Source organism: Condylostylus longicornis, unplaced genomic scaffold (assembly GCF_029603195.1).
Source record: "Condylostylus longicornis isolate FDR11 unplaced genomic scaffold, ASM2960319v2 ptg000018l, whole genome shotgun sequence".
Classification (NCBI taxonomy): domain Eukaryota; kingdom Metazoa; phylum Arthropoda; class Insecta; order Diptera; family Dolichopodidae; genus Condylostylus; species Condylostylus longicornis.
The window spans coordinates 10,976,170-11,003,587 of record NW_026577987.1 but is presented as its reverse complement, the minus strand read 5'-3'; the positions used below and the strand labels follow the sequence as shown (position 1 = coordinate 11,003,587).

General features: G+C 24.7%; 1 long non-coding RNA gene across 2 annotated transcripts in view; it reads left to right on the top strand.

Annotated features, from left to right (window-relative positions):
- LOC129606306 (uncharacterized) overlaps positions 1–27,418 on the top strand; it is a 145,593-nt gene that overhangs the window by 57,974 nt on the left and 60,201 nt on the right. The window contains exon 3 of one of the 2 annotated variants that reach the window (XR_008696761.1): positions 154–184. This is a non-coding gene — a long non-coding RNA (uncharacterized LOC129606306). Of the gene's footprint in view, positions 1–153; positions 979–27,418 lie in introns of those variants that run through there. The other variant, XR_008696760.1, reaches the window with a different exon arrangement.

Sequence of the window (27,418 nt, the reverse complement as noted above, 5' to 3'; positions counted from 1 at the left end):
CATTATGAAAAATGTGCTAAAATTTTTCAATAGAAAATGTTTTGGTGTGTGTATATGAACAGGAACTTTTTTGTATTTACTCTCTAGAGAATTTAATTTTTTTAGAATTGTTAAAAAAAATTATTAATGTTGAAAATTTTTTTTTATTTTCAGGTAATTCCGTTTCCGGTGCCGATTTAACAGCGTAAGCAGTAATTTTTTTAAATTATGTTATTTAGATAAAATATTTTAAATTTTATTAAAAAGAAGAAAAAATTACAATTATATCATATTGTGTATTTTTGACATCAGTTGAATTGCAGAGTCAAGAGTGGAATTTAAGAAAAATGGTGAATAAATTTGAGCAAATTTTTCACAGACTCAAGCATACCAAAGATTAATTTTTTCATTGATTGCATTATTATTGCGGTTATTACATTAGTTATAAATATTGCAAGGCCACATTTATATTTCGGTTTTACACCATTCCAATTCTATAGGCCTAATATGCATTTCCTTTGCTTTCTTTTTAATTCACGAATGTAGTCTTACAGTTTTTCTCTAAAACTGGCACTTTTAATCAATCTCTCAGTCCAATTATTTGTCTTTTAATTGTTATTCCTGAGGTATTTATTGCCTGAAAGATCCGCATCCCCCTCTTTTATAATTTTCTGATTTCCAAATTACACATACATACGTCAATTACTAAAATATATTGGTCAAAATTTTTGTAAAATTCGAGGTTTTTTTTTCAACATTTTACATGGTCACTGGTCAGCGACATGGATCTCATTAAATTAAAAAATTTGAGGAAATTGATTTAATAACTGACCCATTTGTATGAAAATGCTTCATATATTATGGAATTGCAGTAAATATGATGATAGTGCTTAATTATTAAATATTCTAATAACTAAGTAAGGTTCACTACAATAATGTAATATAAAGATTTAGCAAATAACAAAATTTAAATTGGTTTTGAGGTTTTCAAAGAGTAAATTGGCGTTTATTATTTGCAGAAACTCTGTAATTTTTTAACAATGTAACATTAAAAACCTTTATGCTGCCATAAGTTTGTCTTTACATTAAAAAAATTAAATTGCTCTATTTATAAAAATTTACTCTGCATCATATAGCTATGGTATAATGTTCATAATAGATGTATTTATCTGGCACCATTAATAATTATACAAATTTTATGATTTAAATAAAAAAATAAAAATTTTTTATTTCATTGTAATTATTGATCTACAAATACACTTAATTTACAATTTAATTTACCATGTTGAAAAATACGTAAAAATCAAAAAATTTAATTAATTATGCCGTAAGATCCTATTTTTATGTAATAATTTTGATATGACAACAATTTGCTTAAATTATTTTAGTCGGTCACGTTTTTATATTCAAAACTTTTTAATTATTTTGCAATTAAAATGTTCTTCTTCTTCTTTAAAATAAAAGTTGTTTGCAATATGGTAGATTTTTTGAAAATTTCTGGATTTTCTGATAATTTAAAGAATATTTGAATTATTTGTTCAACTATTTTTGAGTGGTAATAAAGATTTAGTTTTTATAATAATTGTGTAGACGTGACTAAATTAAAAACTACACAGCGGGATTTCTTTATATTTTATAAAACATTTGAATAAAATGCGAATTCAAAGAAAAAATTTGCTTTAAAATAAAAACAATTTGTTGGAATAATTAAATTAAATGTTAAGTTAAATTATTTGTAGGATAAGAATGTATTTAGTAAGTTTGTTGGAGAGGGTAAGCAGCACCGGGCCACCAGAAATCCCGTCGGCTTTCCTACACAACACACAATTTTGCGCTAAACCCGTTGCAGTTCCTTGAAAAAACTTAGAAGATTATCCACAGGCGCCTCTAAGAGCTAAGGGCATTCGCGTAGCGTTTGAAGCGCATAATATAAATTTTATTTAAAGTTTTAAATACTTACATTGCAGCGTTCACTTCAAACTGGGTATATAGTTCCGATCCATGAGTTATATATTGCCAAGAACACAAAATTATTACCAGTAGATGACTTCAAATCTAGCATGGTAAATTAAACCTAAAGTTAAAATTTATATTTTAGCTTTTACACTTGTATATCTTCAAATTTTTATAGGGAAGAACGTTGTCTTCCCAGAAAATTTTTGTCTTCCTCGACAAATTACTTTCAACTATTTTAAGAGCAGTGTAAAAATTTTCATATACGTTAAACAGGAATTCTAAAATTTCATTAATAATTTTTGTTAGTACAAAACTAGTCGATCACACTATAGAAGAAATTAAAATAAAGATAAAATTGTAATGATAAAAATACTTTAGTCGTCACATATATTAATAATTAATGTTGAAATTGTAGTGATATGGAAGGGAACTTTACAGAAGGAAATCCACTTTTTGAAACTAAATATGAATCACATTTCGTTAGAGAGCGAAAAAAGGTGTATAAGAAATTAGTGTTCTAATAGAGAAATATAAAGAGAATATTAGGCAGACACTTACGAATTGAATACAATAACTATGAAGAATATTTTGCTAATTCGAATACCGACTTTGAAATTCATTACATATGATTGGAAATTAAAATTACTGTCAATATTATTCTTAATTTCTTTGCTTATAAGATGATTGTATTCTTTCTTCTTTGTTCCAGTGTAAGCCTTCCATCTAATCAAATATTATTTTATTAAAATTAAATTGATTCTTAATTTGCCCCAAATTTAAAATTGTAACAAAATATTAGGTATATTGGGTAAATTCAATATTGATGTTCGAATTTTTTACGTCGTCCAATATTTTAATTCACTAACATTTGCTTATATTTAAACTCAATAACGAACAAAATATTTATGTATGATAAAACAAAAAAGCTATATTGCAAAAACTCAAAATAATTAAAGAAAATATTATAATTTTCCATCATCAATATTACATTTTTTCACAATCGATTATTATAACTAAATGAAATTTTAACATGCCATCGCGTTTCAATAATAATATTATGGACGTTTCCCTTTAGGACTATTAAAATTGTATATATATATACGAATGTATATAGGAATATAATTATGTACGTGTTTATGCAAAAGTGTGTTATTATTAATGTTTTTTTTTTCCAAAATTTGTACTAATTTCATTTCAACTCATTTGGTTGCTTTTAAGATTTTTCATAAAATAATGAAACAGAAAATCAACCTTTAAGGGATAAGCTGTACAAAAAATAATTAAATATTTTTACGTGAATGTATGTACATATATGTATATATTTATGTGTGTATGTATTAATATTATTCCCGTTATGATACGACTATAATTGCACGAAAAATAATTAAATGAATAATATTTTTCCCATATTTATACAATTGGAAGTACATACATTTTAATGTATGTGTACATAAATATTCGCCAGGGTTGCCGTTTGATTCATTAGAAGAGGAGGTTTTTTAAATTAAAAACTTAGTATTTTCGAAAGAAAAAGAGTATAACAGTGGCATCACTGTAATAAAAAATCTGATGTGGTCAGCACATAACCGACCGCATTGTGTATTGTCTAGTTAAATGAAAGTGTTACAAAATATTATAAAAATGTCTGTTAAATACTTCTTTTCAATTTTTAGGACATTAGTAAGCTTATAGTTAACATACCTAGAAAAATGTAAATTTGGCTCTTAGTAGAGTTTCGTTTTGTGCTACCCGAATTCCCTGAAATGCTCGCCAGTTAGTTTCGGTAACAACCAGAACTCAAATATCAAATTTCAAGAAATTCCATCAATCCGTGCCGTAGATATGGTGAAATATGTAAAATCGGGCCACAGATCAGTTTTTGAGCCCTGATCTTTCCAAAAAATTTATATGTTCATTGCGAGGAATTCATATATTAAATTTCAATGAAATCGGTTGATTATTTCTCTTTATATACACAAAAATGTATATTTGGCCCGTAGTAAACGTCTAGTTGCCGATGCCTGATTTCTTCCAAAACATGCGAATTTTTGCGGACGGTCGAGCTGAGCTTATATATAAAATTTCAAGTAAATCGGTTGAAGATTTTCTTCAAAATGTTCAAAAATGTAAAACAGGCCCGCTAAAAAGTGCAGTTCCCGAGGCCTGATATATACCAAAAATTGATCAATCCGTGCCATGGTGGAAATAAACTTACATATAAAATTTCATAAAAATCGGTTCAGTAGAACTTGAGATAAACGCGTGCACACACAGACCGACAGACCGACAGGTTGCTAAAAATAGTTTATTTACACTTCCCTACTATGGAGAAGTACGTTCCCACCGAAAACTCGATATGCAAAATTTGTTGCCATCACATAACCTACCTATTGTTTACACAATACGGTCGGTAAAAAGTGAAAATCATTTTGCAATAATTTTAAATTGCACGCTTTGGTAAAATAATTAATGGGTTTCTAATTTATTAGTCTGACAAAATTGCGACAAAACTGGGAAATTCTACAAAGTTTCCGGTATTATTTGATATGTCATACTTGTTATATTCAATTATTTTAGAAATTAGTATTTTCTAAAATAAGTTTTCGCAAAATTTTGTCTAAATTCCCAACCGTATGCCTCATTATGTCGTACAAGCTTTTTTGCACTTTCAGTTTTTACAAAACAATTACCGTAATATAGTATTTTATATAAGGATATATGAACGTGGAATACATAAAACGGCCAGGCAACAGTACAGTAGTAGTGGGCACAAATTGGAGTACAAATATTCCGATCAGAATATAACGGTAAATTTAAAACTTTTACTCGTACACATATTATGTGTGTTATACGTTAATAATATTATAATGAGAATGAAAATACACCTTGAATATTTTATCATTTATACCATGTGTAATGATAATGTTAGGGGTACATATTGCAACCGCTATATAATTACAAACATGACTATATTTATGGGAGTAAAATTGAAATTTGTATTTCAACTATATGTATATAGAATCTTAAATAAGTGTAAATTGATACATTTTGTACAAATTATATAATATTATTATAACTATAAAGTATTATACTTAAAAATGTTTTATATAAATTGTAATATAAAATGTGTCAATACAAAATCAATATATAAAATGTTTGTTTTGTATATATATATGTATTTGAAATTAAATTGATTCGGACATTGACGTACTTTACTATATATACGAGAATAAAGAATAAGGAAATTATTTTTGAAATTTTATTCAATTCTACCATAGCGTATAAAGAGTTTATTTTTTTTTGTATTAAAGTTTTAACCAGACGATTAAGCTACATTGTTGGTCTCAAATTTCAGTTTATATACATACTTACATACATATACGATGTGGATTTAGGAAGTGAAAACTTGCCAGAAGTAAGTTTGTATCTAAATAAAGGTAAAATCTATATAAATAATTATAAGCAAATTGTATAAAATATAAACACAATCGCAAATAAATTTGATTTTATTTAAAATTTTATTTTTTAATTAATATGACTGATGCAGATGAAATAATTCTTGTTTTGAAAATTGAAATTGAAATTAGAATTTCTTTTACAGTTTGTGATTTACATAGCGTTATCAAATGCAATATGGTCTTAGAATATAATAAAAAAAAAAAGATGATTTTTAAAATGAATATTCTATTTTGTATTTTAGAAAATATATAACAGTTATCGTATTAGGAAAATTTAATATTTTTCTTGTATCTCAATAGAAAACAGTATAGAATGATAAAAATTCAGAAATAAATTGCTTGCAATTTTATTTGTAACATTTAAAATTTCTATTTTATTAATAATAATTAAAGACTTTTTCAATGTTAGTATAAAAATTTGTGATATTCTACATAAGTATATTTAGAAAAGAGTACATGCTAACTGGTAATTTTAAGAAATAATGGCGTCCAATTATGTTCGTACTTTAACATCAAAGCGTTTTGTATAAAATGTTTTTCAATTGCAAGCATAATATTTAAAACAAGCTATGCAATTCATATATAGTACATATAATTCCATAATGTAGTTATGTACTTATCACCAATGTAGTAGATATTTGTTAGTTCGACAATTTCTAGATAAATTCGCTCATTAAACCCTCCCCAATATTTTGTTTTGTCCATGTAATGTAGGGATCATTCGTCTTATATTATTATAATTATAATTATAATTGTTATAATAATTTAATAAAATAAAATTTGTGGTTCAGCTGAAAGTTCAATTGTGTAATTACTACGGCTTAGCTTTTAGGGAATGATCGAAACGTTCGGTTATGATTTTCTGATATTTAAAATATGTGCTTGTGTTTTAATTCATAAGCTTTATTTCTGTTATCAAAATATTACTCAATCTTTTTAAAATAGAATTTGCAATTTCAGCCAATTAAATTCTCTAAATTTATAAATTTTTCTCAATAATTCGAAAATTTCAAAATAATTTCATTATCTACAAAAAAAAAAGACCCAAATATTCTTTAAATTTTTCCTTTTTTTTTTTTAAATCAAATTCATTATTAATTTCATTTTTTAATAAAATTAAAACAAAATTTAACAAAATATCTAATCAATCAGGAGCCCATAACTCCTTATACAACACAAGTGTATAGTTTGTTTATTTTTAATTTCTTTATTCTCTTTTTTTTTTCTCTTAAATTTTATTGTATTTTTTTACTACCATTAATTGTTTTATAAGCATTGAATGAAAACTTATTGCTTAAAACCTTTAATATTTTATTTTCTCCTTTCATAAACGCCAAAACAGAAAAAAACCAAAAAAAAAAACAGAAAAAAGAAACAAAATGAAATATCCTTAAAAATCATTATTTAATATCCTAAAATATTAAAAATAATCCTTAACGTAATATTTTTTACATCATTAAGGTTTTCAAATGAAACGCATTACTTCAACAAATTTATTATGCAAATGAGTTGACATTATAACACAGTATACAACACTATCTAAACAAGGAGGAAAAAGTACCGAAAAATGAAAACAAAAATGAAAATGAAATAAATAAAATAAAAATTAAAAAAAATTATAATAAAATACAATCTCATCCTTATAACAAGGCACTTATATTTTTGAAATATATCCTCGATTGAACAAAAAAAGCCAAAGCAAAAAAAAAAAAATTAAAGAGAGTAGAGTGAGAGAATATAATAATATATAAAGTCTATATCGAAGTTGGTTGGTATAGGGCTCCCGCTGATGGTGTTATGTTTACCTAAAGTCAAAATTGATTGCTCTACTAATTTTTCCGCCAGGACAATTTTTAATGTTTAACCCACAAAACAAAAAATTTTTTTTTTTTTACTTTTGATGTTATAACTTGCTTTTTTTTATTTTCCTTTTATTTTTTGGTTTTTCTTCCTAAGGGGCGAAATTCTGTTTATCACTTTTTTTATAATATGTACGTACATTGTATAGAAATATTTTTAAACTTTTATACGTACATACATAAATTCTTTTTTTTGAGTACAAATTCTCCTCTTATAATATAACAAATAAAGCGTATAGCATATTTTTCTTAAATAATTTGAGAACAAAGATTTTTTTTTTTAATAAAACATACATATATTATTTATATTCGTATATAAGAGTAATGTATATATGAATATTATGTATATCTCGTATTTTTCCTCAATTTATTCACATTATTTCCTATGGTCTTTAGAAGAAGAGATTTAGAGAACTGAGCACGTTGTACACTATATGTATATGTAGGAAAGACAACCAGACTTTTGATTAATGTGGCGTAATGGCATAAAAATACAAAAACAAAAATAAATAAAAATATAATATCTATATATATATGAATATATGTGTGTATGTATGTATGTCTATTATTTACAAAACATATTCTAAGCGACCCAAGCTTTTATTTTCCCTTAAAAGATCCCTCTCAGTTGCTTTTAAAAGCCAATACAGAAAATAAAGAAAAAAAAGCAAAACAGAAAAGTGTAGAATAAAAGCATGAGAAATAAAAAAAAAATTACGAAAAATACTGATGAGTATTGGACCTTAGTGCTTTAGTCCTTTTTTAACGTAATAATAATAATAATAATAATAATAATAATAATAATAATAATAATAATAATAATAATAATAATAATAATAATAATAATAATAATAATAATAATAATAATAATAATAATAATAATAATAATGATATCTTTACGTATGCGTATAATTATAATTATATATTAATATATATACATGTACCCGTATTAGGATATATGTACGAGTATATATATTCAATTGAATAATTTTATACTTAATAATAAATATATTTTTCCAAAGTGAAATTGATTCTTTGTTTCCAGACATAACTCTGCGAAACCTCAAATAATTAAGGGAATAAACATTTTATTTACTTGTATGTATATATATGCAATTATATCCGCCTATTATTTTCCACGTACATATTATTTCCATTAATAATATAATGTTGATTACAAGCACAGTAGTTCCGATTCCAATAAGAAATAAGGAAGTGATCGGTGGTCTATACTAATATAATTTGAATAATCTACTATGTCTGTATAAGTTCATAATATTTCATACAATAATCATATGAATAAGAAGTGTGCCTAATACTATAATTGCTAATATTGTTCAGTATGGTCTTATTAAACTATATTTTAGGTGTTCATAAATTATAATTGTTTCACTACTTCCAAGTAATGTTTACATAATATTTATAAATTATTACATAAGCTGCGTCCTTCTTGGTAGTCTTGATTATATTTATTTCAATAGAGAACTGAAACTAATCAGCAATTCGTTACTAGTTTAATTCCATATCGAATTGGTTTGATATATTCGAATATATAGGGATCCGAATATCGGGATTGGTTTGATTTTAAACTGGGAATGCTGTGACCAGACTAAAAACATAAAATTACTTTTTTTTATATTTGATCTCCTTAATTGTCAGTGTTTTAATAATAATTTAAAAAGAACAAGCAAAACTAAAAAAAAAAAGTTTTATTTTTATTAGTGCAAGCTGTAAGCATTCCATAAGAAAAATTTCTATTAAAAAGTTCTCTCTTATTTTGTGCAGCTAAGGTATTCTCGCTTTGAAATGAGAAAGTAGATCTGATATATGACATATAAAGTTTTCAACATGTAGATCAGTGTAAATTGATATTATATTATATATGACTTGTATACTCTAATTTTTATTGTATAATAGGCTTTTAATATACTCCCATACATATACGTTGGCTGATATCACGCATACTGTCCACTTTAAATATATATATTTGATATATAAAAATAAGAATTATTTTTTGTATTAAATTAAATTAATTTTTATATACTCATGTATTAATATTATATGTATATACATAATACATACATATAAATAATATTTTATTAAAAAAATAAAAAAAAAACATTTTTACGATACTGCCCTGTCGGAATTTTATTGAGAGCACGCAATACGCTTCTTTTGTTTTATTTTATTTTAATTTTTTTTTTTTTTACATTTTTTTTAGTAAATAAAATCTTTTGTGTACAAATTATATATGTATGTATTTTTGTACATATCTACATGTGTCTTATAAAAATGAAAATAGGCTCGTAAAATCCTAAAATTCATGGTCAGAAAAACATCAGGAGAATAAAATGAATGAGGTATAAGGTAGTAACAGTATTGTATTTTCTTTAAGTAGTTAGCGATGGAAAAGAAGCCAAACAAAATGAGAAAAAAAAAATATCAAAAAATAAACGAAAATAAAAGAGGAAGAAAAAAAAAACTTTCTTTATTTTTAATTCCATTAAAAATATTACCATAAACTTGAAAGATAAACCTTCGTGGCGAATATACGAGGCAAGGAAAAATAAAAAGGACATGAGAAACAAGAAAAACAAAAAAATATAGAAAAAAGAGAAAAATAAAATAACTTCTCCGTACATCTGTTACTTCCTTGCTCTTTATATTTTATAAGAAGACCGTATATACATGCGTATATATATGTATAATACCCGACTTATAACAGCATGGTCTTATAGCTCGTATTTCTTACCACCCAAGTTTAAAAAATTATGCCGTATTTGTTCTATTTTATACTCGTACTTTATATTTTTATATGAAACATAATGAGAAAATCAAAGAGAAAAAAGAGATAGTGAGAGTGAAAATCGCCATTTGCTTCAGGTTTTTTATATACAATGTCCTTCAACACACACTTTTCTATACCATAAGTTGTGTCTGAGTTTTTTTTCTTCTGTTTTCTGTTTGTTTTTCTATTTCATTTCTACATTATTTATTAATATTATTTTACTATGGCATATTTATAAACTGATGTGTCTTCTGTATATATTTTTGTTTGAATTGTGTGGGTGAATCTTATACTTACTTACATTATACTTATATCCTTTTTTTTTCGTCCTCTTTTGTTTATTTTAATAATCTTTGTTATATTTATATTGTGTATAAAAGTATGCATATTTTCTATATAAATTTTTCTTAATTTTAAGTGAAATTTATAGGAAAATTTTGATATTATTATTTTTCTCTAAATTTTTGTATTATACACATTTGTTTGTATGTGTATCTAATATGTATAATTTTATATGGTATACGGTATTGATACGGTCCGGTTCGTATTATAATTCTGTTTCTATCGGTATTTCTTTTGTTTTTGTTACTTATTTGGCTGTCGTCAGTTTAATTATTTTAATTCCTCTTATCTTTTATTTTTCATCATTTTTATTTTATTTTATAAATACGTGTATGGATTTTTATTCTTTCGAACATAAACTGTTATATTTTTAAGGCAAGAACAAAACAAATTACTGAAACATCAATTAAAAAAAAAGTTATAATATCGCGTACGTTCAGTTAACTATTTTTTTTTTGACAATAATTATATATTTCAAAGAAAATTAAAAGGAAGAATAAGAAATAATAAGAAAAATAATCAAGATATGATAAGAAAAATATTCTATAGAGTGCGAGTCAAGGTTGCCATATTAATTTGATTAAAACTAATTAGTATGAATGTTTTAATGTAAAAATTAATAAAATCAGTTGAATTTAAATTGTTTCCTTTGACCTTGTTAGTCCTTTTCTAAATTTAATTAAATACCTTTTATCAGAACGTGCTATAAGTAGACTTATTTTTTAAATTGAACTATCTTACATGTGTTTGTTACTGAAGATTGGAGACTGATCATTGTAAAAAAAATGCACTGTGATCTAAAATATTAACGATGTACAGCTCTAAGCATTCAGTGGTTTGGTTACTGGTTTTCCTGGTGAAAAATATTTTGGGGCGTAATTGGCTTTCCTATATAACAAGATTTATTACTTTTCCAAAGTAGTTCTATTCAAAAATGGTTCTATGTAACAAGATTCATTATGATTGCTTTGAAACGCGTTATATTAATACAGCAGTATCCTATCTCTTTACTTTTTAAATTATTTAATTGAAATTTTTTGCGTCGCCGTTCTGCAAAATAATTTTGACCAATCAAAGCAAATTTCATTCTTTGTTTCAATAGTTCTTTATTCTATTTGCAATTTGGTTTATGGTGATTTACATAGTTAGGTTGACCAAATAAATTTACCATGCTAAGGAAATTTAAATGTCATATAGTCCAAGTTTTCTGTTTCTCAAAATAAAATATATTTCAACTGATCTCATCGCGTCAAAATTGAATTTCAAGTGAAAGAAGTGACTAAAACATTTTGTGAATACATAAACCTTCTAATCTTTGAGTTTGGCAACCACAAGTTGCAAAAATAAAATTTTTAATGTTACCACACCGTGTGACCTTAATATAATAGAAAAACAAAAATACAAAAATATCAAAATTAATAGTGGAGAAAATAAACAGATTGGCGCCGTGAATTCTACGTCATTTTAGCATAACATACATTAATATGTCAATATCTTATTAAATTAATACATTCGCATTTTTATTTTCCTATTTTCTTTTTTTAGCAAATTTCGATTGAAAGAAAGCAGACTTTTAGACTGAAGAGAACGAAAATTATTTTCAACTTTTCTTTTAAAATAACTTGATAGCATACAATATACACACACATATACATAAGTTGGTATATTTCGAATCGATTTTGTTATTAGTAGTTATTCTACATCATAATATTATATAGTATCTATGTATGTACATTATTCACGCATTCATACAAATATTTTATAACTTTTTTGTATAATGGAAACATATTCTTATATTTTATGGCATTTTCTATAGTGTTCATGGCGTCTTTTGGTCATAAATGTGGCACAAAACAATTGTTTTATTAAAAAGACAACCAAAAAGAAATAAAAACAAAATTCCTTTATTCCCTTTGTATAGAAGAATACTTCTATATAATACGGTATTTATAAATGACATTTCATTTTTTATGCTTTGAAAATAATCTTTTGCAAAGTAGTTTTAAATGTAAATGACCTTACTCAAATTAATTTAATGCGATAAATTTTATTCATACGCATACAAGTACACTAAGAATAATAAATTAAAATACATGAATGCGAAATATTTATGTACATGTGTATTTATGTAATTTATATAGAATTTTACTTTGCAACAATTTTATTTTTCAATACCAAAAATCCAATTATACTTTTCTAAATAAATCCACCTTTTTCTCCTACATAGAATAAAACATGAAAGATAATTAATTTGAAATTAATAAGTGTTATTTTTGCAAAGGTATTAAAATTTCGGACTAAATTAAACTTAGAGTAATTCACCTTTACACCATTTTCATTTCGAGAGAAGTGCTACGGTCAATAGTTTGAAATTAAATTATTTAAAATTTATAAGTTTGACAATTTTATTTTGTATTTTTTATTTTGCTTATAAAATATATTGTTTGTATAAGACTCAATGTTATGTTTATGCAAAGATTAATGTCAGAACGAGGCATCAAAAATTAGCATCAGGGGTTATATATAGATTCCCTCAAGAGAACCGTGTGGTTTAGATAGGACACCCGTAATCGTACGCTCAATGACCGCCTGGCGATCACGGAGTAGTGATAGCAAAACGTCAAATTTATGCTAACTGGGGTGCGGTGGACCTGCTGCATCTGCCCCGTCAACAAATCAACCAACAAAGATTTTGATGGTTTTATAATAAAATCTATATTATATTTTACAAGATTTTTCCAGTTCATGAACAGGTATACATATAATCTAATAAATAACAAAAACAAAAAAATGAAAATAGCAAAAGAGAATACTGGGTAGATACATTACTCAATTGATTATACATACTGTAAAACAAAAACAAAAAATGAAAAGCGAAAGAGAATAAAAAATGAGTAGTAATATTTTTTTTGTTTTTTTGCTTTACTACCATAAACAAAAATAAAAAGCAAAAGGAAGCGAAATATTTTAAATGAGTTAAGTAAGAGTAAAATAATTTTTTGTTGTTGTATTTAACATGGAATGAAATTAAAAAAAATAAAACTAAAAATTGTGAGAGATATAAGAACACGAATAACGTTACGTTACGTACTAAGGTAATTATTCTTCGTGTGCTTGCGAAATTTCAATTGAGTAAGTAGCCAAGCCAGGTCTGTATAAAGTAAAGAGGCATTGATTTTTTATTAATTCACATTCACTTCGGTTTTAAAGTTTAACGTGAAAGGTACTATTTCCAATTGCGGATTCTTTTCTTTTTAAAAAATGGATAACAAACAAACGATGGAAATTTTTCGTTCTTAATTGTTAACTAATTCTTAAATTGAATTTTAATCATATCTATGTAATTAACAGTGACACATATTACATCTTAAAATTTATTAAACTAAAAATATTTCCATTACTTTTATTTATCATTAGTATTCAAACCAATATGATATTTATGCATATACAAGTATAACCTGCATATGTATGCCATAATATGTACAAATTTTTCTAAACTTATTTTAAAATTGATTGCCACAATCCTGTTTTTACAACAGATAATGCTGCTTATAAGCAAACCACAGGGGCCCCTAGTTTTATTAAAATATAAAATGAAATTTGGAATATTTACCCCAAAAGAGGAATAGGACAAAATAATTTATATAAAATTATAATTTTATAATTTTAAACGGTTTGTTTAAATGTTCACCACAGGTAAACATTAAAACAAACCGTTTTTAGAATTATGATAATAAAACTTTTGATACCTTGAAATAATAACATTTCAAGTAAATGAATTATTACGCTGATCACCCCATGTAAATGCCAAGACACCCGCGTTGAGGTCTATTTCTTCAAAAAATTCTTATGCTGTATGTAACGATCACGTATATACTGATTTTTCTTGAAAGTGTGTAAAATAGAATAAAATATTTATGCATTAATTTATCTTGTTCAACCTGTTCAAGAAAAAGTTTATTTTCCCATTTATAGAGAGCGGCAAACGTTCCTTATTAAGAATAGGTAAGTTTTCACATTAAAATATAAATTGAAGTGCAGCAAAACAGGGGAGTTTTCTAAAACTTCAACAAACAAATGGGTATCTAGGTGATTGCGATCAAAAATGCTAAAAGGGTATTATAACAAAGAGTTTAAATTTGCGTTGATACCTTGGGAGAATACTTCAGAATTAAGGAATGTCGTAGAAAGAAGAGCTTCGTAAGCGATTCTACACTTCAATAAGTGATTTTGTCATGTAGTTATCATTGGCTAGAAAAAAGGAATTGTTAAATAATTATACGCCTGGAAACGATTTTCCGAGACTTAAAGAAATTTTATTTGTCATGTTGCACTTACTATACGCAGTGCTATTGTAACATGTGTTACCATGTAAAGACCCAACCGCAAAATTCTGAGAAAAAAAGTAAAAAAAAATTTTTTTTATATTATATAATAATTTTAATATTAAGTCAAATGATTTACAGTCAAAAAGATAATGTCGATACATAACATCTATATGTAAGTGTGTGATTATATTGATGTAGTTTTGGTTGTATACATATGTGAGAAAGTTAAATTATATTAAGATCTAAAAATCAAATGAGGGTCAAAATGAAAATTGAGATGAAGTTTTATAAAAAGATCAAACGGCAATAAATTCTTGTTTTATGAGAAATATAATACTCCATTATTAATCAAGTTATCCTTTTTTTTCCAATTTTTTGTTTTTTATTTTTGTTTGTTATTTGTAACTTAACAGAGGTCAAAAGAATTCCTATTAAAACTTTTGTATAAATTGCTTTTCTCCCCTCTTTCTATCTTATAAGTTTTATTTTTGTAAATATGTAGAAAAAAATATTAACCAAAAATTATAATAGATAAACTATACCTTCATATCTAACAAACTTTAAAAAGTCTTAAATAAAAAGGAGCGAAATATTTTGAATGTTGGCATGTTATTCTATAATCTTTAACCAACAGCATGCTATTCAATTGGTTTTGGGAAAACAACAAAAAACAGGAACTCTATAAGTATATTGCTAGTAATCTGTGTTAACATAATTTTTAGAAAAGCGTTATAATAATCTGTTGTAAAGCTATTCAAAAATGTTCTGATGAGATTTATTACCATAAATAAAAATTATTATTTATATTAAAATTACTACTATATTAAGATATTTAATTTTTAAGTTGAACGTGTAGAAAGGTTTATTTTTCTAAAAAATGTGAAACAGTGAAATCCCTTTAAAAACACATAAAAATGTGCAAAATTCGGTGTCCCGTTCTAAATATCCGAAAGGAAAAAATTCTTCTTGACCTTTTTTTTAAAAAGTAAAATTGCTCAATTTTTGGTATGCAATTTTAATGGGGCATTTTTAATGAAATTGAATATTATCAAAGGTTATCCATAAATGTATTAAGTATGTAATCAAAAAATTCAGTAGTATCGCTCCTTTATCTTGAAAGTGAACCGTCCAGCAATATCCTTATTCATTCCGTTGTTATTAATATACATAACAAAAAGTTAAACCTGGTGAAACGTAAATAAAATAAAAAATTTTTATTTGAAATAACGGGGCAGCAAGAAAGATGTCGCCATGATGGGCTCCTGGGGATGGGCTCCTGGAAACATTCCCTGCCTGACGGCAGTCTACACGTGACGCTGGTCATCAGCATTTTTCAATATCTCATACGAAAATTGGCATCGGGGATTAAGATAGTTCTTCAAGACAACCGTTAGGCTCAGATGAGCCACCTGTAATCGTACGATCAATGGTGGCATTGTGATCGTAGGGTCGTGGTAGTGAAACGGAACATTTTTGCTAATTGTGGTGCTGTAGATCTGCTGTACCTACCTCATTAATCAATAAAGAAAACTTGGAATTTAAAATTCCAATCAATAATTGAGACTACCGGAAAGTAATTTTTATTTCGAATCTAGTTTTTTTTTTTGCAACTGGATTCTGCAGTTATATTTAGCTCAAATAACGAATTAGCTCAAATTTGAATAACAATTTAGCTCAAAATTGATAAACTTGAAATGAGTACAAGAGAAGTAAGAAACTTTTGTTTATTAAAAATAGGTTGCGGTATTATACAGGATAATTTTTAATGAGTTTCACTGTATATAAAACCGTACAATTCTTTGATATTGAGAAAAATATAATTTAATGATGATGTTGAACGTATTGTTTCTATATCCTTGATGCTCCTTTTTTCTTCATATAGGTATATTTTTTTTTTGTATATAAAGATAGAAAATAGCAATATAAAATATACCCTATACCCGAAGAATAAAAAAAAGGGATTCTGGATTTCCTTTAACTTAATGAGATAGAAGAATAATTTTCCATTTAAACCGTCAGCATTTGTTTTGTAAAATGTGTAACTTCCTTTTTCATTTTTTGTTTTGTTATACATATAGTAACGTACATAACGTAATATACATACTGTATATAAGAGTTGCATAGTATGTAAGAGTAAAAGGCAGTAATTATGTAAAAGTTTTTATATATTTTTTTTTCTTTTTGAAATCTTTAAGATTTAAGACAAAGTCCTTTTTGGTTTTTTTTTTTCCTTATATTTTAACTGAAAAAGAGCTATTATTTTAATATCATTGAGTTTTACGTATATAACATTATTAAAATGAACCCAGCCTTCAATTGCAATTCTTTTATAAGATTTCCAACAAAAAAATTTAACCAACCACCTTATTAATTACATTACATTATTTTTCATTTAAAAGACTTTGTACTCATTATAAGTTGAATATAAAAAGAAAAATGGAAGTAAGTACATACGAGTATACATACGCATATATAATGTTATATTCTTATAAGTTGAATATAAAAAGAAAAATGGAAGTAAGTACATACGAGTATACATACGCATATATAATGTTATATTCTTAATGCTATGTCGTCAACTAAGTATTAAACTTAGTTAAAATAGAACAAACTTGCTTAATTATATAAAATGTGTTGGTTACGAAAAATTTTTTTAAGTTCTTTTTAGTTGAATCTAATGAAGAAATCTAAAAGATTTCATGTTTAATGTTTCATAATATAATTCTAAGCTGTTCTATACAGTTCTATAGTATTCTAAATTTTGTATACTGTTCCTGAAAAGGACGGAAGGTTTGCAAAATATTTTCATACGAATTGAAACAATGAAAATGTTTGTAAATTGCCCTAGAGTCCATATGAATATACTAATACGAAATGTTTGAATTCTATTCAGCAATTAATTGCTAGGCCAAACAGTATTAATTTCTCTCTACTGCTATTAATTTGATATTATCATATACTCAGAGATATACGAAATTTTAAAATAAGTTGAGGGTTTTGTTTAGCATGAAGTTTTAGTATGAGAACCTAGGGTTTTGGCATAAATTTGTAGTTTTGCTTCAATTACCATGTACTTTTTAATTTAAATTGGAACGGCAAATATATTTTGGCCAAGGACAAGATATTTTCATTCATATTTAAATTATATACATGCATACCTATGTACAATCTTGTTTAGTACAGCCAACTTAACGCTACGGAAATAAAAGTTTCAAAGAAATTTCAATCAAATAAATCAAAAGAAAATTTATATTGTTCTAATTTTTTGGAAAAAATATAACAAAGTATTTAAAAAAACATCCATATAATATGTTGTGATATCAACATCTTCTTTATAAGTTCGCTACAAAGTTTAATAGATTATTTTTCCTATTTTAAACATCTGTACCTATATAGCGATAGTATAAAAATACATGAATAAAATTATTATGTTTGTAAATCCATAAATAACACCTGAACTAAAAATAAAATAAATTAATTGCATTACTTTAAAAACTTTCATTGCAAATACACTGAAAACAGGATATAAGTGTTTACATATAGATTTTTCAGAAACAGTAAACACAAGTTTATGAATACAACTTTTGTTTTATACCAAAGGATTCAGATGCCTCACACAAAAGCACAGTAATGAACTTAAACAAGTTTTCCAGAAATCAACCAATTTAAATCGTATATTTAAAATGTTTGGAATTTTATAAGTTTGACATTCAATATTGTGGTTCTTGTGCTTTATAACATAAGCAATTCATATTTTTAATATAGAATTTTAGTTGATTTTGACGTTGCCGCTTAAGTATCGGCAAAAACTTAATATTTTCATTGAACTTCTCCAATTTTACTGCCAGTATAAAAGTATGTCAGTATAAACCCAATTAATTAAGATGAAAGACTTGTTTTTTCTTCTTGATTTACAATTTTAATACAAAATTTAGTGTACTAAATGAGAGTACGTAATTTTCAGAATTTATTTCACTCCCTATGCTCATGGATTTTGTTTCATTTCCCATGACTTGCGTTTTCTGCTTAAACGGCAACTGACTCGTTTGGTAAAATTTTTAATTTTAATTAAAGGCAAAAGAAGATTTCGACAACCACTTCATCAATTAAACTAAGAACCCAGAAATGTACATACTCATTGAATGTTAGTAGATTTGGAATCAAAAGTTTCTGCTCCGTAACATTTTAATAATCTTTAATTGAAAAAAAAGGTTTCCTATTGCTGTCGCAGAAAAGAAAATCTTTTAAAAAATTAATATTAATAGTCGTAAGAAAAATCTTAAGATTCCAAAGAAATTTTCAACCTTCTGCACCTACATATAATGTGTGTATGCATGTATTTGCTATGCTTATATAAGTATTTTTATGGTTTGATTCCATAATACATTATTGTTCTCCTTTAGACACAATGTATATATATACATAAACAGCGTAATTTCTCTCTCCTTTAGAAAAACAAAAAAAAAAAATTTTTTTTGCTGTGTTCAATGCGACACGCTTTCTTTAAACTTATAAAAAAATTATATTTATGTGTCCACACCTTTTAGTTTTCTTTTGTTATTTACACTCCTTTTTTTTCTATTTATTTAATTTTTTTCTATTTTCGTTATTTTTTTTTTTTTTGTTAATCGTATTTTTCATTGTATTTGTTTTCAGTAAATTCATCAGTGTATTGGTATATTAAGGACACAAATAAAATCCGATATCAGAGTATACAGCAGAATTAGTGTTTATTTATTTAAGTTAAATTTTTTTTTCTTTTATTTTATGGGAATCCTAATAATATTAAAGCCAGCTAAAAAAAAGTATCACTTACACGCAGGGGAAGCCTATAAAAAAGAAGATTTTTTTACATTGTATAAAAGCATTTATTTCCAATATAATTATTAACGTGTGTGTGCATATATACACAAATTTTTAAAGGAAACGAAAATTATAATAACAACATTGTCTTTATTATTTAAAATAACATTTAATCTGAGTTTAATAGGCTTGTATGGTATTTTGTATAACAGTGTAATGTGGTCGCACGTTTTGTTACAATGTAAATAATATTAAATAAATGAATGAATAACAAAGTATAGAAAGTCAATTTAATATGACTTCTTATTGTCCTTTTTGGATCATACTCATTTAAAATTTACTTAAATTTGAAAGAAATATCAAATTGTTATGGATACGAGTATCATAACGCCATTACTTTCAACTGTCAAATGAAATTCTCATATAATTCCAAATTGACTAACAATGAAAAGAATAAACTTTTAAAATTTCAATTTCAATGACATGTTCTGTGAATTTTTACTGCATTCTTATTTTATTTTAAAAAATTTGGTGGGTAATTTACTCAATTTTCGAATTTGAAAGGCATAGAATTGCGGTTACCGTTCTGATCTAAATTGTAAAAAACTGCTTTCTTGTATTGCTCATGTAAAATAGTGTAAAATTTTTTTAATAGACAAGCATATTATTTAATTTTAATAATATTTTAATTAATTAAAATGCTTCTTCTTTTCTTGCAATTCAATGGTTTATCATAACGATTCCCAAAGCGAATAACAATTAATTTTAAAAATTTTTGTATATTTTAAATATTAAATTTTAAAATTTAATAAATAATTCAATATGAAATAATAAAATTCTTAATAAGAAACAAAATTTGTGAAAGAAAAACTTCTTTTTCTTTTGAACTGCGTATAAGTAAATAGTTTAAAGCTTAATCAAATTGAAAATATATTTTTTCTAGTAATAGAAAGACATCTGAAGATTGATCTAGGTCTTTTACGAAAAAATATATTATTAAAAATTTTGAATAATAAGAGCCCTATACTTAAATTTGAGCATTAGAATTTCTTTTGTGAGAGAAGAGTTTCAGAAAATTGAAAAATTCATTCAAAAATTTCATTGTAAATTAAGTTAAATTTATCAATTTAGTTTTCATATATTAAGAATTGTGTTAACTCCATATTGATATTAACTGTACTATTACTCGTATATGTGCTGTAAAATTAATTGTATTCTTACCTTGAAATTTACTGTTGTTCTCTTCTTTGAGAAATTCTAAATGTTCAAAGAATTTGAAAAAAAAAGTAGCACATGGAAATAAAATTTAAAAATCTTTACTCTTACATCTACTCTTTTTCAATTTCAATAATTATTTTCATTTTAATCTGTTAACTTATCATTTTCTATTTGAACACTTTTCCTATTTTCCTGTACGAAATCAAATAATTAAAATAAAATCTTAAATTTCTTTTCTATTAATTTTTCGATGATAATTAAATATTTGTATTTAATTTTCTATATAATAATATTTATAATCGTAATGATTATAAAATAAATCTTGATTTTTTTTTTTAAATTTAAATTGAAAAGGAAAAACCAATATTACAAGTATGTAAATGAAAAGTACTTTAAAGATTAATGTCAATTATATTTAAAAAGGAGTTTTACAATTTAATTGAACAATTTTAACAATTTAATTTTGTAAAATAACCTAATACAAAATTATGCATATTTTTAGACATACTTATTGATTTAATATTATTTGTATATATGCGTATATGTGAAGAAAAATTCAAATTTTATAAAAATATATCAAATTTATATTAAGTTTAAACATACACATACACAAAAGTATTCATATTGTAAATTATTTGTACATAAGCGTATAGGAAAGGAATTTTAATAGGATTGCAATTATGTTTTTTTTTGCTGCTCTCATATAGGAGTATAAGAATTTTTGGTTTTTCATTTTGCAATTTCTTCTGTTTTATTCCTTTTGTATTTTGAATTTATACAAAATGGGGAAAAAAAAAACCTTTTATACTACATTTCAGATTATTTAAATTTTCTTTTCACCTATATACTCCTATATATACATACGTACCTATATATATATAGATACCTTTTCAATATGTAAATATAGTAGCCCCTTAGAGAATTCCCGTGAATATTTAAAGTATTTATGCAAAACAATTTCAGAAAAATATAAAAGAAAAAAACGGATGAGAAAGAGAAGTTAAAAAAAAAAAATTATCATATCAGTCTTTCTCTTTTGACTCTATCAGAAAAGAAAATTTCTTCTATGTAATTTAATCGCAAAGCAAAAAAAAAAAAAACAAGAAAAACCAGAATGAATAAAATGAATAAAAAATACAAAAAAAAAAAAGGAAAACAAATGAATAAATTTAATTGAAGAGGTTTTTTCTTTCAATTTCCCTCAAAATTTTTTGTTCTGTTAATATAGACGCACAAGTATAACAATAAATAAATTTAATAACTCACGCAATTATTAAGAGAAAATTTAATAATGGTTGTTTTTTTTTGTCTAACTTCTATCCACAAATTAGGGTTTTTTGTATAAAGGAAGAATGTTTTTATGGTAGGATAAGGAAGTCCTTTTGGTCAGGTTTTTTTTTTAAATTTACAATTTATTCTCGAATTACTTATAAGTAAATAATATGCTTTATTAGTGTATTATAATTCTGTTAGAACAGAAAATTGAACAATTGTGTTCAATTCTATGTTAAATATGAGAAATTAGTATTCTGGTTACCTCCAATATTGCTGTTTTACCATGATATTTGCATTGCAATTTAATAGTTTTCAAAAATAGAAAATTATAAGTCTTAAAGAAGTTGAAGACTATTAATAAATTATTATAAAATTGTGTACTAAATAAAGAATATTCAGACTTTTGGGACAAGAAATTTTTTAGAAAAAAAATTTGCGTTAATGTAGTCCCCTTATGAAATAAGGATCCCGAATTGTACTAAAAATAAAACTTACATAATAGTAAATATTGTTTTACTGAAATACATTGAATAAAAAAAGAATTAAAGTTTGGCGATCCCAATGATTTGTAATGTAGCACTTTTCCCCTTCAGCAAGTGAAAATAATACTTTTAAAAAACACTCATGTATGTATTACATTATTAAAATTATACACTATTCATATACGAAACTATTTCATCAATTGCATACTTTTAGGGTGAGGTAAAGAAAAAATTTAAAGAGATGTCAACATAATGCTCGATTTTAGGGGTTAACTGTGTGAGTTAAGAAAAATACTTATATTTTTTATTGACATGAGATTTACCGTTAGCTTTCTACATTTATAGAAATTTGGAAAAGCCTTAAAATTTGAGAGTAAGTTATCGACTTTAGTTATGAGAGGGAGTGGACTTTCTTCTAACAATAACTAAAATATTTGTTAGTATCTAAAAGTTGCTAAAATTTCAGACACATACATGCTTCCGCCAAGAAGAAAAACGATATCAAAAATTTAACAAATTGTTGTTTTTTTTTAAATTCAACTAAGTTATGTCGGGATATAAAAAGCCAGCCCCAACTTTCTTGCGCTTACAAAATTCGAAAAATATTTATGATTTCTTGAAAATAATTGATCAGCAATTAAATGGCATATTTAGGAGTTTGAAGGGTTCTAAATTTTGGAGGGGGGTAGGTATAGGTTAAAATTTTGTTTGACGGAAATATGTTTCAGCTAAATGTCTGTGTACATATCAAATTTGACCTTTCTGTCTTCAAGGGTGTAGATGGAGCGAACGAACGGACAGAGTGATGCTAAAAATCGCAAGATTCACAGTTCGGAGCAAATTTGACTCACTTGAAAAAACGTGAAATTTATTAATTTGTTTCCGCTCATTCAGAAATATTCAAAAAACACTTGCTAGTTACTATACCACGAATCATCAGAGTTATTCATTCCGCACAAATAACAAAAACTTTAAAGCAAAACTTTTAAAAATTGAAAAATTTGTATATATGCTTATTGACGATTCGGCATCCTTTCATTATAAAAAATGGAATTTTTTTTTTTGCAATATTATAATTTTTGAGAAGCGTAGTGTTGAATAAAATTAAAATTTATTAAAAAAAAAAATAAAACTATTTATGTGTGGCACATACATAAATAACTATTAATTAAAAAAAAATAATAATAAATTAAAGAAAAAATAATAAGGATTTAAAAATTTTTTCATTAAAGGATAAAAAAACTGAAAATTGAGCGAAGAGTAAAAAAAAAATTTTCCTCTTTTTAAAAGTGGCGAAAATTCTTTTATAGTATACTTATTATTTTTTTTTTTTGCTGCTAATCGAATAATCGTGATCGGAATTTTATTTTCATGGATATTTTATTCTTTGTATTTAATACCGATTAATTTTACAACACTAACACATATTCCGATTATTGGAACAACATTTAACATGATACAAATTTCAATTAAATTATACAGAGTGTATTCGATTCGATTGGTATACAAGAAGTACAGTGATGGAATAAAGCAAAATAAATATTAAATATTAGTTAGTGATCGATTGTGTTTTTGTCTTATTAATCTTGGGCTAATTAGCCTCCTTATCGCACTCAACGGTGAGATAGAGAAAAGAGACTTTTGTAAACACATTTCAGGACCCATTAAAGTGCATATATAGCAATAACTTAATAATGTATTTAAATACGAAAAAGTATTAATAGGTAATTCATACCATCATATTATTTCATTATAAGAAAGAATTTTGCGTGTCTACAATTTTAAAAAACCTGTACATCAGGAGCCATTAAAATCAATTAAAAAATTTACTGTGTTTTTGAAAAATTCTAACTAGTATAATCGACAACGATACCTTTAATAAAGTCCGGAAATTACGGTATAAATAATATTAACAAATGTACTCTTTTTTAAACATATTTCTTTTTTGGGCTGAATTTAGCTCTTATTCCACTTTTAATTTGAGACGTAGAGAAAACTATAAAAGAAAAAGTGTTTATATTCATTCGGGTTCATTCTATTATCCTACTTTGGTAATATCATTAAATATCGGACGCCATGTAAAATATATTATGCATATGTATAATTATAAAATATAAAAATTTGTATACGTATGTGTGTATACAAATGGTATCAACATAACATACACGTATGTATATTGAAGTGTTTGAGCTTTGAGAATAATCATACAAATTGTTTACCTTAAGATTATTATTACGATATTAATATATACTTATATTACATTACTTCTTATATAATCAATATATTATGTATATGCATATATGTAGATTTACTCTCTCTGGTACTGTTATCAAAAACTGAAAAAAAAAGAAATTGGAACAAAACTGTATAGAATTTTATTTGATTAGAATAGGTAAACACGTTCCTTAGAATTTTTATTTTTATTATGGTCAGAATCATAAACATTATCAAGGAATAAAAGGAAAGCACTTAGTGAAAATGAAAAAAGGGATGATGAAAACAAAAAAAAAAAAAAATAAAAATAAAAAAATAAAAAGAAAAAGGTATATTAAATATTTTCTTTTTTTCAAGTTTTTCATTTATACAACACTTAACTCGTTAGTTATACTTACACTTAAAAAGTTCAAATTTCAAATTGCTATTAAAGGAAAAATATCTCATATACCCTATACATAAAACACTTCTACTTAAATTAATAACTATTGTAATAATTGATATTATTGCTATACTAATATTAAGGATAATAAGTGTATTTTTTTTTTGTATGTGTGGTTTTCAAAATTTTCCTGAATCTTTAAAAGATAAGAAGAGAAAGTAATTTTGGGCTTTTGAGTACCAAAATTTTAATGTATATACGTAATGATTATCAATTTAATAATATTGGATGAAATTGTTTAAAATTTAAGATAAATAATAAATGAGCTTCTAAATAAATTGTAAAGATGTTACTAAAAATATTGACTGACTGAAAAATAATTCTCTTTCTGTACATATACAAGTGTTCCATATTGAGAACTTTACGATATTAGAAAAAATTTTTGATATTCTGGGAAACTAAGAAATAAAAATGATATTTTTATAACGTGATCAAATTAAAACCAAAAGTTGATTGAATCAAATATATTTGAATAATGAAATTGAAAGTTTTTGATTAGATTGGAAAATAATTACTGTTCAGAAAATATTTAATTAATTTTAGTTATGTTCACTGATCTAGAAATAAAAATTGTTAATAAATTTGTGAAATCATTTAAATTTTGTGCGTAAATCGAACCCAAAAGAAGTGTTTAAGAAATAATAAACTTTAAGAAATTATCATTAGAATGAAACATTTTCCATATTATTTTTCAGTAATTACCCGAGTTACTTCCTAATGAATTATATTATAGTTAACATAATGCACCTATAACATGAATAATATTCAATAACATTTCCTGAACTTGATTAGTTTGCAAGATTTTTGTTATTTAAATTGCCGTATGTTACTTTTAATATTAAAATTAATTTTTTTCTTAATTAAAAAGCTTGAAATTAATAAAAAGAATTCAGAGAGAAAAAGATTAAGCACTAAAACCAAAACGTTCTTTTTTTCATCACTGTAAATTAAGCCATAATTATTTCTAAGATGAGGCTACCTTAAAAACAGTTCAATATTCATTGATATATGTAGGTGTCTTATAAAAATATAGCAGTGATAATTTATCCATTCAAATTTGTCCATTCAAATCGCTTTTATTAATATAAGTAAAATAATTTGTTGTAATCAAAAGTAAGAAATTTTTCGGAATTTTAAACTTTATAAAAATTGCACTTCGTACTGAATATAACGCACCTTCATTACGATCCTTGATTTTGATTTGAAAATTAATATTTAATATTTTCACAATAAAAAGTTCTGCTTGTGCCATGTCAGTCATATGTATCTGACGCTATGAAATTCTACATGAGTCATTATATGTGTGACATAAAAAATAGTGTATTTCCGGGAATTTTGGCCAAAAAAAATTAAGTTTCCATGTCCCATGTAGATATTATCGCTACGATTGTCAAGTCAAAAACGTGCTACAAATAACAAATATTGTTTTTAAACCGTTTCAGTATATTATTATTGTGTATATTATTATTGCTTAATTAATATTGTGTGTCACAAATTATAAATATTTTACTGAACTACTCTTTAAACAATATTGTGAAGAAACAAGTTTCATTCTATTGAAATAGAAACCCCAAAAAATAAATTGTTATTTATTTTTAATAAAATTTTAATTTTTAATTTTTCATTTAAGAATTTAAGTGTAAAAAAAAATATTTTTTTCTTAAATAAATTTAAATTTTATTAATGTAAGTGCTCATGCTAATGAACCTAAAATTTCTATTACAACTAACATATTATTTACTTTTGTTATTAATTTGTTAAAACATGAAAATATTTAATAGTAAAATAAAAGTTTCAACTTAGGAATAAATAATTCTTATATATAGATTTATAGGACATAGCTAATTTAAATAAAAAATCTTCTATTCTCAAAAACCATGGGATCTATTTAAAGCAGTTTTCTTTTCATTTTATTCAAAAAATAAGTTGAATATTTAAAATCAAATCTAAAGTATACAACCATCAAAACAATTCACAATATTTAATTTATATTTTAAATATTTTAATTGATAATAAAGACGAACACAAAAAATTTTTTATTAAATTTAAATTAATTAACCACATTTCATTATTAATTTATGAGAATTTCAATTTATAAAACAGAACTAAATAAATATTATAACTATTAAAATATTTGTTTTTTTTAGTAAAAAACAAAATAAGTTTTAGCACATTTATTAAAATTATATTGTGCTTTTTAGATTTTAAATTACGGAATTCTTATTAAAATAAAGATAAAGATTTTCCATTACACAGAAACAAAACGAGGAAAAA